The 15,758-nt window shown below is 47.2% G+C and overlaps 1 long non-coding RNA gene across 1 annotated transcript; it reads left to right on the forward strand.

Annotated features, from left to right (window-relative positions):
- Positions 1 to 1,092: 1,092 nt before the first annotated feature.
- Positions 1,093 to 15,478, forward strand: LOC149863162 (uncharacterized). Its single transcript, XR_016443022.1, has 3 exons — positions 1,093 to 1,211; positions 13,041 to 13,209; positions 14,400 to 15,478. It is a non-coding gene; the product is annotated as an uncharacterized LOC149863162 (long non-coding RNA).
- The last annotated feature ends 280 nt before the right edge of the window (positions 15,479 to 15,758 follow it).

Here is a 15,758-nt window from a genome sequence, read left to right on the forward strand (position 1 = left end):
CAGGAGAGGGTCAAGTGTTCAGGAAGGAGGGCAGGGCTCCCACTTCTGCAAATGCAAAGAGAATCTCACTCAAAGTCAGGCTTAAATGCAATTTAGTTTTCATGATCTTGCTGTAGCACGGGTGGTGCACATGGAAATATTCTATTATAATTAGGGCTGCTCACTCAGAACTAGTTTTCAAAGGAAAATTAGGTTTTCCATATTCCCCCTGCCCCCAGAAATGTCTGCTTTGCGTGGGAGCTTAGACTTTTCACCGTCACTCTAGAAATACAAACTCTTCTGATTTTTTTTCTAGGGATTAGCTATGGGAGGGCACAGCTGATCTGCAGCCCAGTCTGTGGGCCCCCAGGCCTACCTGAACCCAGGCATGTTTTAAATCACTTGTAACATAAATGATTTGCTGTGGCATCAGGTCCCTTTGCATTGCCCATCCACCACGAGGCGGAGCTCAGTTGGATTACTGTAAGCTTTGGCAGAAAGGGCCGGGGAGCCCATGCACTGACCATCTTTCATTATTGGACACGGTCCCTCACAACTGTGGACAGAGCCGAGGGTCAAATTCTTCTTTCTTACATCAGGATGAATCCCTGCTAGCGCCATGCAAATGAAGCGATACTTTGGAGATGGATCGGGATAATTAAGGGGCTTGCTCCTGTGTAACACAGTAAACCATGATCGCTCTAGTGGTACACTCGCCAGCGGAGACAGAGCAAAGGAGTCACTTGCTAGCATGCCTTAAACCCGTGTTCAAACAGAATAACTGATACCTGCAAGAGGACTCTTTTTGCTGCTATAACTGGGTTAAGGCTTTTGCTAACGTCGCTATTTTTACCAGCACAAACATCCAGGACTCATACGGCCCCTGACTGATACAGAGATACCATCAAATATGCTGTGTGTGCGCCAGGCCTCCTGCGCAGTCTGGTCCTGAATTCTGGCTGAATGCCCTCCGCCTAGTCCTGTAACGTGCCTCGCCTTTATTATTCCTTTCTAGCAGATTAAACAGAACTCCTCCATGCCCCAAATTCAAAGGGTCACCGCCAATTTGATAGGTGAAGCAGGCCCCTCCGTTAATGGTGTCATTTTCTGAGGCTCATGGATGCTGCTGGGTTAGCAGCTCTGATCCACTCGTAAAACGACGTTCTGCTCTCCTGATGAGAAACCTCAGCTGCTGAGAAATTCTTCTGGCACCGTTTGAAGTGAAATCTAAGGTGAGTGTCAGCCCTGATTAAAGAGAAGCTGTGTAGAAGTCAAGCTTGGGCCCTGATTATATCGGCATTGCCAGTAGTCAAGGTACCAGATCCCTTGAGCTGTCAGATGGATGATATAGGACAACTTGTATAGGGAGTAATGAATGCAGTGATAAACTGCCGTTCAAGAAGCTACTAAATAACGTTTATGGTGTGACTGTATTTAGAATCACTAAATATTGGCCAAGAGTGTCTCCATGCTGATTGAAAAGTGCTCTCAGAACATTTTTTTTAGAGTAGATATTGTGGATCAATTCATCCTTGGGCAACTCATTCAAAATCAAGGAGGTAACCTCAGCGTTGATTTAAAAAGGGAAATGCCAGCAGGAACATTATGTTCCTTATTGATATCCCAAAGCGGTGTGCTCCTTTTGGAGACAAGGAGCTTGATACATTTGTGTTTATGGGAAGGCTGATTTATTACCTTAATTCATATTTAAAAAGCAAAACAAACATAAACTTATCTCCCAGTTGCTCTTTTATCTCAAGCCGTTTATCAGGTCTTATTGACACGGCGTCAACATAAATGAGAAGAGAGACACATAGTTATTAAGCTCTTTTCTTTCCAATGCATAAATTCAAATCTGGAAATATTTCTTCCTGAAGAAATGCACATTTATTTTTAATAAACTTCCCTGCATTTTATTCTTAAATGGATTATCGTAACAAATGGTCATATTTGGGCTTTTCTTCTCCTTTTGAAATTCATCAGCCTTTTTTAAATTCATGCTGATTGGGCAATTAAATTAAAACCCGAGGATAAACAGAATTAAGCTAATAAATGCTTAGTTAGAATTACACAATAGGCTCCTCTTATGTATCAGGGAGCTTTGATGTATCCTAGCATGGTTTTCATTGTAAATAATTAAAGCCGCTCCGAATATTTGCTCGGGTATTGATATGCTTTTACACGGATGTCAGGCAAGGGACAGGTGATGGCATTGCACTGAGTTAGAATGACTTGTGTGATGGCATTCTTCTTACTCTGTGTAGATAATGTCTGGAAACTATTATCTGCTCCCTAATTGCAGGGCCTGATTTTTTTGCTCCCCATTGTCCTAGAAAAAGCTATACCAGTGCCAAGTGAGTGCCAGATAGTACCGTTTGGATCTGGTACAAACATCTGAACTGTCAAGGGAAAACCTCATTTCAAAACTGCTGGTTCTGATATGGAGGTTATGCGGGAATCTAGGAACTATGAGAAATGGGGCATAATGGTCCATGCTATGCTCTCCCTCTGTTGTGCTAGATTTTAGGTGCCAGCCAGAATTTGGGTGGTAGATTGTACGACGAGCAACCCACATACTACAGCTCCATGATTTTTGCCATATAAATCCAGTTTAGCGGGTGGTTAGCGCTTTGGGTGCTCATTGTCAGCGCTGAATATAAAATGCAAGTGGCACCACTACAGGTTATTTGACAGGGTCAGTCAGGATTTTTTTGATTAACCTGATAAAACAAAATAACTTTGAAAACATTCTTTCATCCTAAAATACCTATTTGTCCAAACTGAAACCATTTGCAGAAAAGGGTTGGTTTCTTTGAACCTTGCACCTCAAAGTATTTGAGGAGACAAATATAGAAAATGTCAATACAGGAGAGATTTTTGAAGTGGAAAGTTTCGGGGGGGAGGGGTCCATGTAAAAACAACTTTTACTTTTGAAATATTAGTAAATGCTGATGGAGAAGAGGAAAGCCAAGGTCAAAACAGCATATTCCATATATACCAAGCTGACATATTTAGATTAACCAAAACCGATCTTTATTTTGGGATTTTCAGTTTGCAAACACATTGGCAATCCTAGCTTTTTGCAGCAGGGCTCATGGGGCAAGGGACAGCTGTTCCCATCACTGCAGTTATACTTCTCAGCACCCAGAAAACCTGTGAGCACAAATCTAAAAGAGGCCTCTTGGCCCACAGGGTCCAGTTCACCATACAGCCTTTCCATTTGCAGCTGGACAGGCACGTTCCCGACATCCCTGTAGACCACAAAGCCAGAGGATTGCCTCCCCCGAGCCCAGAAGGGTTGTGGTGCAGACGGGGGATGCCCAGGGCCCGTCAAAGCATTGTTCAAACTGGTGCAGATTCACCTGCCATCCCTCAGCGAACGTGTGCCAGGATAAAGCAGTGGGTTACACTGTCATTCTGTATCATGACGAATTAGTGATCTTGGCAGCAATCAGAGGTAATTATTCTTAAAAGAACAATAGGTGTCATCCTCTGGCAGGTAGCTGACAGCCGAAGAACTCTGTTTCCTTGGAAAACCGACACGGCTTAATCTCCTCGTGTCAAATCATACTTCCCTGTCTCTTCTTGGTAAATGTTTACACTGCTCTGGGAAGATGGGCGCTGTGTTGCTGGTGCTAAAAGGGGGGTGAGATCAGAGACTGGCAAGGGGAGACAGTCTTCTCCTCAGTCTGAGTGCCAGCTAGACGTGGGGTGGCTGAACGCTCTTGGGTGGTGTGTCCAAAATGGCTTGGATGGCCTCATTCTCAGGCACAAAACCGAGTAAGCAGCAGTGCCACAGTCAGCCCAGTAGAACCTGGATGCTTTGAGGGTGTTGGACACTTATCTAATTCATTTAGTTTTTGAGAAACAAACTCCATCCCTGAAGAACGTACTTGGAGTTTTCAGTTGGAAGATGCTAAAGGAGAGCAAACAATTAGCATCAGTGGAGATGACTGGACCATCTCATGCTCCTGTCCAATGCACACTGTTTCTGTGCATCTGTTTTGTGCAACAGAGGAGTCCTTATCCTGCTGCAGCTGCCCACAGTAGGTGGCTACTCCAGCATCATGCCAGTAGGTGGCAGGGGACAGGTAATGTCCATTTGCCTCTAGCAAAAGGCTATCCCAGGATGGGTGCAGACTGATGACATCTATACAGTAGGCCTGTGCGAAGGGGCTAGTACTTTCTTTGGATTCGGCCAATTCGGGGGACAGTGTCCTGAATCGATTTGGCCAAATCTGATTCAGATATTTGGCTGCTGCCAAGTCAGCTGAATATCCAAATCACACAGGCCCCATCCCCCGCCCGTTCTCCCAGCCCCACCTGGCCCTAGCTTCCGGCTCTTTGGGAAAAAAAAAAAGCCTGCACTCACCAGCTCCTGCCTGGTAGGGGGTGATCCCTGCTGCCCCCCACTACCCCATGCCATGTGGGGGGCTCTGCCATGAGCCCCCTGACTGCCCCCCTGCTGTCCCAGCCCCACCATGGCTGCCCCACCCAGCACAGCTCTGGCCCTTTAAAAAAAACAAAAAAAAGGATTTGACTCACCGGCTCCTGCCCAGTGGGGCAGGAGCAATGATCCCCATTGCTTCCCACTGTCCCACACTGCAGGGGGGGTCTTACATGAGCCCCCAGAACCCCCAAGGCTGCTGCAGCAGCCAGTAAGTCTAGGGTTTTTTTTGTTTAAAGGGCTGGGCAGCCATTGGAGCAGGGAGGCTTATGGCAAAGCCCCCCCACATGGCAGGGAGCAATGGGAAGCAGCAGGAATCGGCCCCTGCCTGGCAGCACCTGGTGAGTAGGGTTTTTTTTTTAAACAACCAGGAGCTGGGCCGGGTGGGGTAGGCATGGGAGGGGCTGTGACAGTGGGCGGGAGGTGGGATGTGCACAGTGGAGCTGGGGGAGCAGGCAGGGGATGGGTTCTGGCAGGGGTCCCCCCATGTTCCCCTCCCCATTCCTCCAGCCTCCCCTCCCCCACCCCCTATTTATCAGCACAGAGTCCAGGTCCAGCTCCCTGCTGCAGCCAGAGGGGACTGCCCGGATCGCTAAAGCTGTCCAGACCTTTTTGGACCTTAAATTGGTCCCCTGATTCAATTCAGATTTGGAGATTCAGCCATCAAATTGGGCCAAATCTCCTCCAAATTGAATCAGCACTTGAAGTTTTGCCCAGCCCTACTATACTGGTATGCTTCTATAGTTTTACCGCTTTCTGGGTGCCTCTACCTGTGTAATTACAGTACATGAATAAACTCTGGAGCTTATTGCTTTGGCATTTATTGCCCCTGGGTGCACCATTTGAACGTGTTCCCAGGAGCAATAAACTGCAGAGCAAATATGGTCCAAAGCTTATTTATGTGCAGCACATTGAGCTGTTGTGGAGCAACCCCAGCTGGCGGTGCCCCCGGCTCAATGTGCTGCAGAGGGGCTGGTTGGGGCACAAGGGTGCTTCATCATGGGGCTAGTTGACAGGCTGCCCCCACACTGAAGCAACCTCATGCCACAGGGAGCCCCTCCAGCATCTACACATTTGCTGCTGTGGAGTTTTTTACTCCACAGCAGGATAGGACATGCATTTACAAGTGCTACCCAGCTGCAAAGTAAATGCGTTTAGTCCCGTCTAATAGGGGCACACATGTAGATGCTGAGAGTTTTACTGCTCAGCTAATAGTCAACTGCACAGTAAACGTCTCATGGATGCACCCTCTGTCTGCTCCTCTTTCACAACAATGTAATGGTAGTTACACTAGTGAAAATGTAGCACCTGTCCATGGCAAGTGCTTGTACTTTGATTCCCCCCACCTCGTCCTTTGAAGGCTGTCCTGGTTCTTCAGACTCCCATCTTATGTGACTTTAAGGTTGGTGTGCTGGGGAATGACTTGTTCAGAAGACAACCACAGATTATTTCCCCTGGATCAGGCCCTTGCTCAGTGGCTACCTCCCTGCCCTTAATGTACTAAAGAAACATTTTACTTGAAAAAAAAAAGAAAAGAAAAAACCTTGCAGCAAGATAATTTGTGGAGCCTAACAGCTTGCATTCCACAGAGGCATAGCTATCAGGGGACCTTAACACTGACCTCTAGATGTTAATTTAACCATTATGATTCCATTTGTCCAATTTGTCATGAAACATCTTTAACTAATTACTTGCACTTATAAGTTAGTCTGAACGTCATGAGATAAGAAGCATAACGAGTCATAGGTCGCTGCCCTGAGCTGCCATCACGTAGCACAGGCCCTAGATGAAAGGAAATGCAGAGCTGAAAGCTGGCCGGAGACTAGAAGCCTAAATGACAGCTGCTTAGTCCGGGAGCATAAATACAAAGGAGCCATGGTTTTTGTGTAAAAATTGGAGCATTGTTTCTAAAGCAGCATTTTGCAAAGGATGGGCTATGTTCCTCATTAATAGATACAGGGAGAGGCAGATTAATCATAATGCATTTCCCACAAGCCTTCACTCAAGGCTGTAATCTGATAATGGTGGGCTCTTGCTCTAGCTTTGTTTCTAAAGCAGTGTTTTTCCACCAGGCCGTTGTGACATCTTGAGGTGCCATGAGTCCTTTTAAAGGCGCCATGAGGGCAACATAATATTAGCGTGGTTAGGTATACCAACACCTCCACACGACTCACCAGATATACCCAGACATTTCAAAAAGCAATCCATAGTGTCCCAAGCTTTCTGCCCAGCTGCTTCCCGAGTTCTTTGCAGCAGAAGAATTGCTCTGTTATTCTTCTGCGGTCTAAGAATGAGTGAAAGTAAAGAGCTGCCATTTTCCAGTGGGTGCCTTGAGTCTAACAAGGGAGGGATCTCAACCTGAAAAGGCTGAGACTCACTGGTATAAAGGAAGCAAGTTACTGTCCTTGGCCAGAAGAAATGTCCGGTGGCAACGTATGAAACGTGTGATCAGGGATGATGTAGCTTGTTTGTGCCTCATTAAGGATGCATGATTGAGTTCTGGATGCCAATCAAAGAACAGCTACTCTTGTTATCCCTGTGTGACAAACAGGGAAACTGAGGCAGGGAGCAGGCTGGATCCTAAGCTTGTCTTGAGTGCATCTGGGCAGTGGCTCTTAACCTTTTGCACCTTCCATCCCACCAACCATTTTGTCAAAAAACCCTGGTCCCACCGTGATAAAAACAACCCCCCACTTTTTGAGATAGCTGTTGATTTGTCTATTCGAAGTGCAAACACCTTTGATTTTTTTCAGTCAGGCAGTGAGTTGAAGTCCCACCTACACGACCGTCCCGTCAGTGTTGAGAAACACTGTATCTGGGGACTTTGATTGAGTCCGGATCGAACTCCAAATGACTTGCTTGTGATCGTTCAGGAAGCCTGCGGCAGAGCAGAATAGATCCAGTGCACTAACAGCTCTCCTCTTCCTTCCCAGCAGAAACCCTTAACGCTTCCCCTTTTCACCTGTTCCGGCACATGTGGACTAGGCGAGGAACAGGGAGCTTCATAGGCTGATCACAAGGTGACGGTGCAGAAAAATCTCTTCTTCCTTGTGTCTACTTCTCTTTCCACCCAGGAAGAGGGGATGGAGGGAAGAGAGGAGAACAGCCCCTGGCTTTCTTCCTGCTTTTACCTTAATCTCCAGAGATGATGTGATGTGAGACTTTAACTAGCCGGCTCTCGCTCCGCGCCCAGGCACGGCGAGCCTCTCCCATCTGCGCGGGTTCTGTCCTGCACAGCGCTGATTTGATAAACACGAGTGGGCAAGTGAGGGGACAGGACAGGCTGGGGTGCGATGGAGCAGGAACTCGCACCTTCGTGTTCCTCTACCTGTCCGGTGGACTATGTGTCACTCAGTCCCAAGGCTGCTGTAAATAATGCAGGGCTTCCCACAAGTTCAAGGGGCTCCAGCAATAGCTGTGGACAGCAGGAGGAAGCCCCCAGCCGTGCTGCCTCTGCTTCCGCCGTGCTCCTTGCTCTGGCAGCAAGGCAGTAAAGTGGCACGAGCACCTCGGGGTGTAATCCTCCCAGGAGCCAGCCATGTTTACAGCATCTTTGTCTTCTTATTGCTTGTGTTTTAGTGTATATAACCTAAACCCATCCGCAAACATTTCAGCTCACCTGCTTCAGGCCAGGGGGCAGGCACTGATTGCCTGAGATTGGGCAAAATTTCCCCCCAGGGGCCTATTACAGCATAACAAGTATTTTTCAGCTTCTCCTGAAGCCTCTTGGCCAACTCTCACGGGCAGGAGACTGGGCGGGATGGGTGACTGGTGACAGTTCTCTCTTTCTCCATGGAAGCTCATCTGCGGCTTCTCCTGGTGAGCCGAGTCCAAAGCTTCTCAAATAAACAAGGCCAAAGGGTTTGTTTTTTCCATTCACCACGGATATAAGGCATCCATCATCTTCCAGACAAGAAGCTCAATCCGTTTGTCCCATGGATCTGTCACTGTCATTGTTAACAGATAACTGGAAACCATCCTACGCCTGTCAGCTTTCCCTGGTTGTTCGTGCGGCTCAGAAGGGTATTGCAGAATTAAAGGTGAAGAGGTGAACGGGGCATAAAAAAAGAGCAGGGAAGCAGCTGCTTAACAAGTTAGACCGGCGTTCCTCTTGAAAACTGCCGTTCCGGATTTCCTCCGCTGTTAATTTCATGGGGCTTTTCATCGTGGAGCAGGTTAACACTGCTGAATGCATTTTACCTCTTGCAAGATCACTCTTTCATCTCTGTCTCATTTAGCTCATGCTTAGTGATCACCTTAAGTCCCTTGCATCCATATTTGCTTAGGGCAGTGGTTTGCAACCTTTTCAGACTCAAGGTCCCCCTTGGAAAATGCCAGCACCCTGCTTTTGTTCATTTTTTGATTATAGAGGAATGAGACAGCAGTTCTCCTTGTGTAAAAAACTCCAGCTGTAGCAGACCAGAACATTTCTGATGCTATGGATTGCTGTTTGAGGTCTCCAGGTTTCTCTTGTGAATCATGTGTAGGTGTTTGCACAGGTAGGTGTGCAAATACTACAACAGCTTTACAAGGATCTCACTGCACCACAAAGTGCTGGCGTAATGAGGCCAGGTCAGAGCTCTGAGCCCAGCCAGTCCCACTCAGGAAATCAGAGCAATTCATCCCCTGAGGCTGCACGGGAACATGTGCCACCTGTAGCAAGCCTGGCCCTGCTTGTCCTAGTAGGGCAATCAGAGCTGCCAACCCCCCGGGGCCACAGGCAACAGGCTCAACCTGCTCCAGCCTTTAAAGGCTGGGCCCAGCCTGCAGTACCATGTCCAGGCAAAGGCGCTGGTGCTTGCTCCTGACCCTTATGTGGTTTCTTGCTTCACCTATCAGATCTCTGGTTTTCACTCTTGGCTCATGGAAAATCCTGACTCTGGCACTGGCTCCTGGTTCCAGTTGTGACTGCTGGCATCTCTGGCCTCGCAGTTCCCTGAGTACCTGGCCTGCCTGCTAGGTGACCATCCCTGACCACCCATGCCCCAGTGCCTAGCACCATGGCATTTTGGCTGAGAATCATGGGCTTAGGCAGCGTTTGAATTACACTTTGACTCTTGGAGGGGGGTGGTCTGCAAAAAAAATTGGGCTGCCCATCACAATGTCCTAATTAATAGAATCGGCGACCTCCTCTCCAAGTTACGATTTTCAAATTTTGCAGGGGAGCTCTCATCTCTTATGGGGGGCTCAGCCTCCCCCAAGTTCCCCCGTAATTCAAACCCCGGGCTTAGGGTGCCTTGGTCCTGCCTTAAGCATCTGTTGTGTCACTGCTTTTGTTACAATTAACACCCATTCTAGGTCGAGGAGTGGGAGGAAGCCTGACTACAGATGGCCCCAAACTCCAAATGGAGGTCTGAATTATCCTAAATTTTAGTAATATTTGGCCTGGCAATTTTGAGCCAGAGCCATTGCAGGCTGTAACCATGGAGATAACGGATCAAAGATGCTGATTTGAATACTACTGCTATCTATAAGACTAGTGTGTACCATGCTTCCAGTGATCCTGGGAGGACCAAAGCCGGTGCTTCTCTTCTAGTGTTTCTGCTTTGTCATGAGATGCCTTGCGGACTTTTATTCTTCTGCAAGAGTCATTCTTATAGGGGGATAAGTCGTATTCAAATCACCCAGCATGTCCTTTGTTCCCTTTGCCTGCACAACCTTTGCTTCCAGATACCCCTAAAAATCTCGGACAGGGCAACCTGACTGTTGGGCCAATGGCTCTCTCTGCGTGATCATTACGTAGGACTCCCGACCTAAAGGAAGGAGCCTTGCAAATCCAGTTCCAAAATCTGCTGGAGCTTACAGGCATCCAGGAAAACCCATCACGACAGCAAAGAAGGATACCCACAAAAATGAGAGGTGCGCATAGATGGTCCTTGCATGCACTGGTTTCCTTGCTTTGTCTCAAGAGTGCTGCACAGGGTCCTGGAGAAGAGGCATAGAGGTATGATTTGAGTAAGGAAACCACCTCTGACAAGAGGACAAAAAGCCAATGTGCTTCATATGAACATAGAATTGGCTCTTTATGCCCCTTGCTTGCACTTGAGATTCACTGGGTGGTTGTTATCCTGACAGTGCATTTGAATTCAGCTGGAACATTTCAAGACAGGGTAGAGCTGCCCCGAGACTTTTGAGATGCATCCCGGCCTGGTTTGTCTGTTTGCCTGGGTGAGGGGATCAATGAGCCATTTAAGCTGTCATAGCTATAGAGTGACAAGGGATGGGAACCGCAGGGATTCACAAAAGATCAGACCTTATAAATTCACATCCTCTGGCTTTGCTATCTCACTTGCCCTGACACACACTTCAGTTACGGCCTGATTTAAGTGGCTGCTATCGCAAGAACCATGCCTGTGTGCTAGCAACACTCATCCTGGCAGCACTAAAGGTGTATATGCACCTGCCTAGATGAGGACTCGCATCTGCTGTGGCCTGTGACCTGCCTGATCTATTCTTTTGGCTCTAGTAACCCAATGCACAGCATCCCTTCTCTCTTAGAGCTCAGCTGGTGGGTCCCTCTCTGCCTGTCTGTGCTGCCTCTTTTATCTGCTTGTTCTCTTTCTCCAGCTGGGCTGAATCTGGCCTGTTCCCAGTTTTAATACTAGTTGGGGGGTTTTTTGTTTTTGTTTTTTTTTAAAAAAATACTCTCTGCTATTGTAAATATTCTGCTGAGAACCAGATGCTTAAACCCTCCTATCTGTGCCATCAAAGCTGCCCCATTCAGCCAAGTTATATGAGCCCCTGGTTTTCTTGCAGGTATATAAAGTGCCATATACTTTTACAGCATTGTAGACATAAGAGTAGTTGTTTAGAAGCAAAGAGATTGTAAGAAAGCTGAGCCTATGGACATAAATAGGAGAGCAGATGCTAAAGGATTGTGCTCCTCAAAAGGGGCATAGTTTTAGAACCAAAAATACCATTTCCCCCACCACAAAACACTCTAAATACCTGGTATTTTTCTTTCCAGGTGAAGTCTGCAGCAGAACTGCAGGGACTCCTGGCAAATACAGAACACTTGGAAATAGAGGCTATTGATATCTTCCCCCCTTCCCCCCATTCAGAAAGATTTGAAGAGCGCTAAGTCTCTGCTTCTTTTACATACCCGCCTCTCCTCCCCTTCTAGGTACAGTGTGCATCTGTATGTTTTGGTTCCAGCTCTGCTTCTCATTTTATTATCCATTAATTTTCAATCTGCAAGACAGAAGGAAATTAAATATCTGTGTAAACAACCTGCGGGTAGCTGGCACCCAGGACAGGAAAGTCAAGTTATTAGGGCATCATGCAAGACAGTAGTAGGAGCATCAGTGGCCCATGCAAAGAATTTCTGTTTTTTCAGGTCATGAAGAGCAACTGGCTCCTTGGACACTCAGCAAGGTCACCCCCATGTTGTTGAACGTAGTGTCCACTGCAGTGTTGGTGGAAAAAATCGCTCTGCTCCTACTCGCTCAGTAAAGGCCGACCATCTGTCAGAGCGCAGATCTGCATGGGATGCTAATTCATCAATGGGTGCTCCGGGCGGGCTCTTTGACATGCCCCCTATCCTTGCAGGACACTAGGGTGGGAGCAGATTTCATACAACTACTACTGTACCTGTAGTTAACCCTGCTCTCTTTGCACTGAAAGATTAGCACAAATATCGTCCCTGTTTTATAGCTCATGAAAGGCAACGGTACATCTCCATAATCTCAGTTTATTCCCCTGCCCCCTTTTATGCTTGTGAAACACTGGAATACTCCCCAACAATGAGGTCATGGTGGCATCTAAGACCTCACCCTTATGCAGCACCACACGTCCTGAGGGACTTGCCCGCCACCCAGCACCCCTTCTTGTTGCAGAGGAGAGTTAAAGGTGTGGAAAGGGGCAGTGTGTGTCCCTTTTAGTCTTTATCTTCGCTATTCTAACTCATGATGGGGTGGGTCGCTCTGTCTGGTGGGAGCAGGCTGAAGCCTACTCACCTCATTTCACTTGGCCCTCAGTTAGGCACCAGTGATGCCACCTTGACCAACCTGAAACCAATAACCTCGGGTATCTTGTTAGTCTGGCTCTATACGGGGGTGGTTTTCAATTAGCTCCAGTGTTTATACAGCCATCGTGCTGTGACTACTGAGCTTCTGCGGTGCCTTGGTTTGATGGCGGGTTTTCTTAATTTGTTCCTACCGTATCTAGTGTAGTTTAACTGCTATCACAAATAAAGTGCAGGCTTCTTTGTACCCCGTCACTTTTCCATGGTGATGTCTATATACATTATTTTTTATATCTCCTGATATCCCTGCAAGGATCACACAGCTGCTCAGATGGCTTTGACGGTTAACGATACCACCTGAAGATGCACTGACTAGTTCTGCTGAAGTCACTTTGCTTGAGGAAGGACCAGTTGTGTGACAAAGAGTTCACACTGCTTGGATCCACGATGATGGGTTCAGTGCTGCAAGATGCTGATGGCCAGCTGAGAGGTACTGAGCACTGTCAGCTCCCACTGAAGTTGACTGGAGTCAACATCATGCCACACTTTGCAGCGGTGCTCACACCTTCCAGGATCAGGCCTTTTCTACCTTTTTAAATCAGACCATTGATATGAATAAATTGTCTCCATATTTCTTGCATTTCAATCAAGGTCAGACCTACTCCGTCACGCCGTGGAAGTACCTAATGAATTGCCGACCTCCCAGAAAGTACACGGCTTGAGACAAAGAGCAGCGTCGCCTAATTAGCCTGGTAGTCAGTTGCAAATGGACGTGCAGAGGAAGAAAGGACAAGGCCACGTCACTTAGGAGTGGAACTGTGTACGTATGCGTGTGTCCTCAGATTCGGATTCTGTTAATCTGTTAGCTGGGAAAAGGAAGGCTAAAAGTGGAGAGCTTGACAGCTAAAGAGTAGTCCTTTGGCTTCTGGCTCTAGAGGAAGATCATACAACATCAGCTGTGAAAACGCCTGCCGCCTTGGCTGAGGGTTAAAAAAAAAAGGAGGATAGATTGTCAGAGTTGCTTTTTTATCCTATGAAATAATTCTGGTGGCTACTTATGGGAAGATTCACAGTAATATTCAGCTCACAAATCCCAAGCCCTAGGTGACTCTTCAGCATACCACTCTGGGTTCTTTGCAGAATTGGGTTTTTTTAACTGTCTTTCCTGCGGTTTTAAATAATGCAGCTGGACTGATGCATCACGCGCAAACACTTATCACATTTGTGGGGAGTGTACAGATCCATTTGCTCCCGTTCGCCCAGGAGGGGTTTGTTTTGCTGTGGTTTCTTGATTAATGCTGACTCCGCTGGTGGCACCCAGGTTTGTCATTGACCTGCTTAAATCCATCTCTGTTTGGCAAAGCACTTCAGCCCATGCTTAACTACCAGCGTGGGTTGAAGTCCTGTTGAGTTCAGTGCAACTTCAGCGGACACAGAAGTGCTTTGTGGCAGTTCCTGTGATATGACTTTAAAAAGTATCATTTGCTTCTGAAATGCTTTTCTGGATAGCAGAAGTTGCCTGTGTCTGTTGTGCCGTGAGACATCTCTGTTTGGTGATGGCTAAGGGTAAATCTCTCGGGGGTCCAGAGGAGGAACATTTTCAACAGAGGCCTTCCCTGTGGACCCAGACCGGTGGAGTTGGGGCCACAGTTCCTCAGAGACACTCAGGCTGTGCCTAACTGACAACTGGTACCTTGCTTTCCTTCACCTGATGTCTTCCTCAGGTGAAGGCATGGGAAAGATTGGTGTTGGGCTCTTGCAACATGAAACTCCAGCACCTAAATTCTCCCTTAATTACACCTTGTAAATCTAGAGCAACTGCATTAGCTTCAAAAGAGCCGTGCCAGGTTGAAACTGCTGGTTATGAGAAGAACAGAGCTGTCTAGAATCAGGGTTTTGTTCTCTCGGAAATTCTAGTATTGCAAAAATCCATTTTTGTCTCATGTTGGGGAAGACAACGGTACATTGATTTTTTTTTGCTCTCTCTCTTTTTTTCCTTTTTTTTTGTAGGATGGACAGTTCCAAAGAAGTCTGCTTCATTGGAAACATTGACCCACTCTATTTCAGCTTGAACTGGGTCTGAGTCATCACCATACTTGTGGGAGCTGTGCTTTAGCCATTTTATAAGCCCAATTTCCATCATGGCCTGGACTCCCAAGTTGACTACTTGTGGTGCCTCACAGAGAAGGGGGCTGGAAGGGGCCTCAGGAGGTCATTTAGTCAACCTCTGCTCAAGGCAGGATCATCCCTTTCTAAACTGTCCTATCCATGTCTCCACCTAACCTAAGCGAAACTGCACAAACAACTCGTCTGTACATCTGCCAGTCGGGTTGCCAACTCGGTTTGCATCTACTCCAGGAGGTTTCATCACATGACATAATGCCATTAATGAGTCATTATGTCATGAAGACAAATGCATATCACAACTGCATTTTAAAAACCCACTGGACTACTGTATAAGTTGGATTCAACATTTAATACTTATTTTAATGAATGCCCTGTCACTTATCTCCTTGGCAGTCTCCTGGAGATTTATATCTAATTCCTGGAGACCCCAGGACAGTCCAGGAGAGTTGGCAACCCTATCTACCGGGCACAATGCCTCAAAACATCCAGAATGCCCTAGCTTTGTTCCTGGGACTCCCATAATGCATTCTCATGGTCCAGCCTGAGAGCAGGCTGGTATCTCATAGAGGTTGTCCTGTGCAGGAAGGAGGCCTGGGGTGGGATATGGAGATGTGAGAAGCCACGGCAGTTCAGGAAGACCAAAGACACACTGAAGTCTTTCAGTGCAGGCTACATGGACTGAAAATTAAATAGGATCATAGGAAAGCCGGGCTGGAAGGGACCTGGCCAGGTCAACGAGTCCAGCCCCCTGCTCAAGGCAGGATCATCCCAGCCAAGTGTCTGTCCAACTTGCTCTTGAAAAGTTCCCAGGATGGAGACTCCACAACTTCTCTAGAGAAGGAAACCTGTTCTGGGGCTTTACCATCACCTCTCTATTTTTTTTTCTTTCAAGGTCGAATATAAATAATTTAAGAAAATATTTTTCTGCTCCTTGGAGAACTTTCAATCTCAAAACATCCAGGAGGAAGATCCCACGCCGACTCCGCTGAACAGACTTTGGCACCCTGTGGTGAAATCCTGCCCCACTGAACTCTGCTGTTGGCTTCAGTGAGCCAGAATTACACAGTGGAGTCTTCCTTTAGTGAAGAGACACGTCTGAGCTCATATCTGGAGACACCAGCACGTCTCCAAAGCCATTTGGCCCATTTATAGCAAGGAAAAAGGCCGGTTGTGGGTTTCCATGTTTCATCCCAGGCCCCCATTCCATAGGAAGTGAAAGGTTTTTGGTTTTAGTCCAGAAAA

The sequence above is a fragment of the Crocodylus siamensis genome, chromosome 6, assembly GCF_052110815.1.
Source record: "Crocodylus siamensis isolate JL-2025a chromosome 6, ASM5211081v1, whole genome shotgun sequence".
NCBI lineage: Eukaryota > Metazoa > Chordata > Crocodylia > Crocodylidae > Crocodylus > Crocodylus siamensis.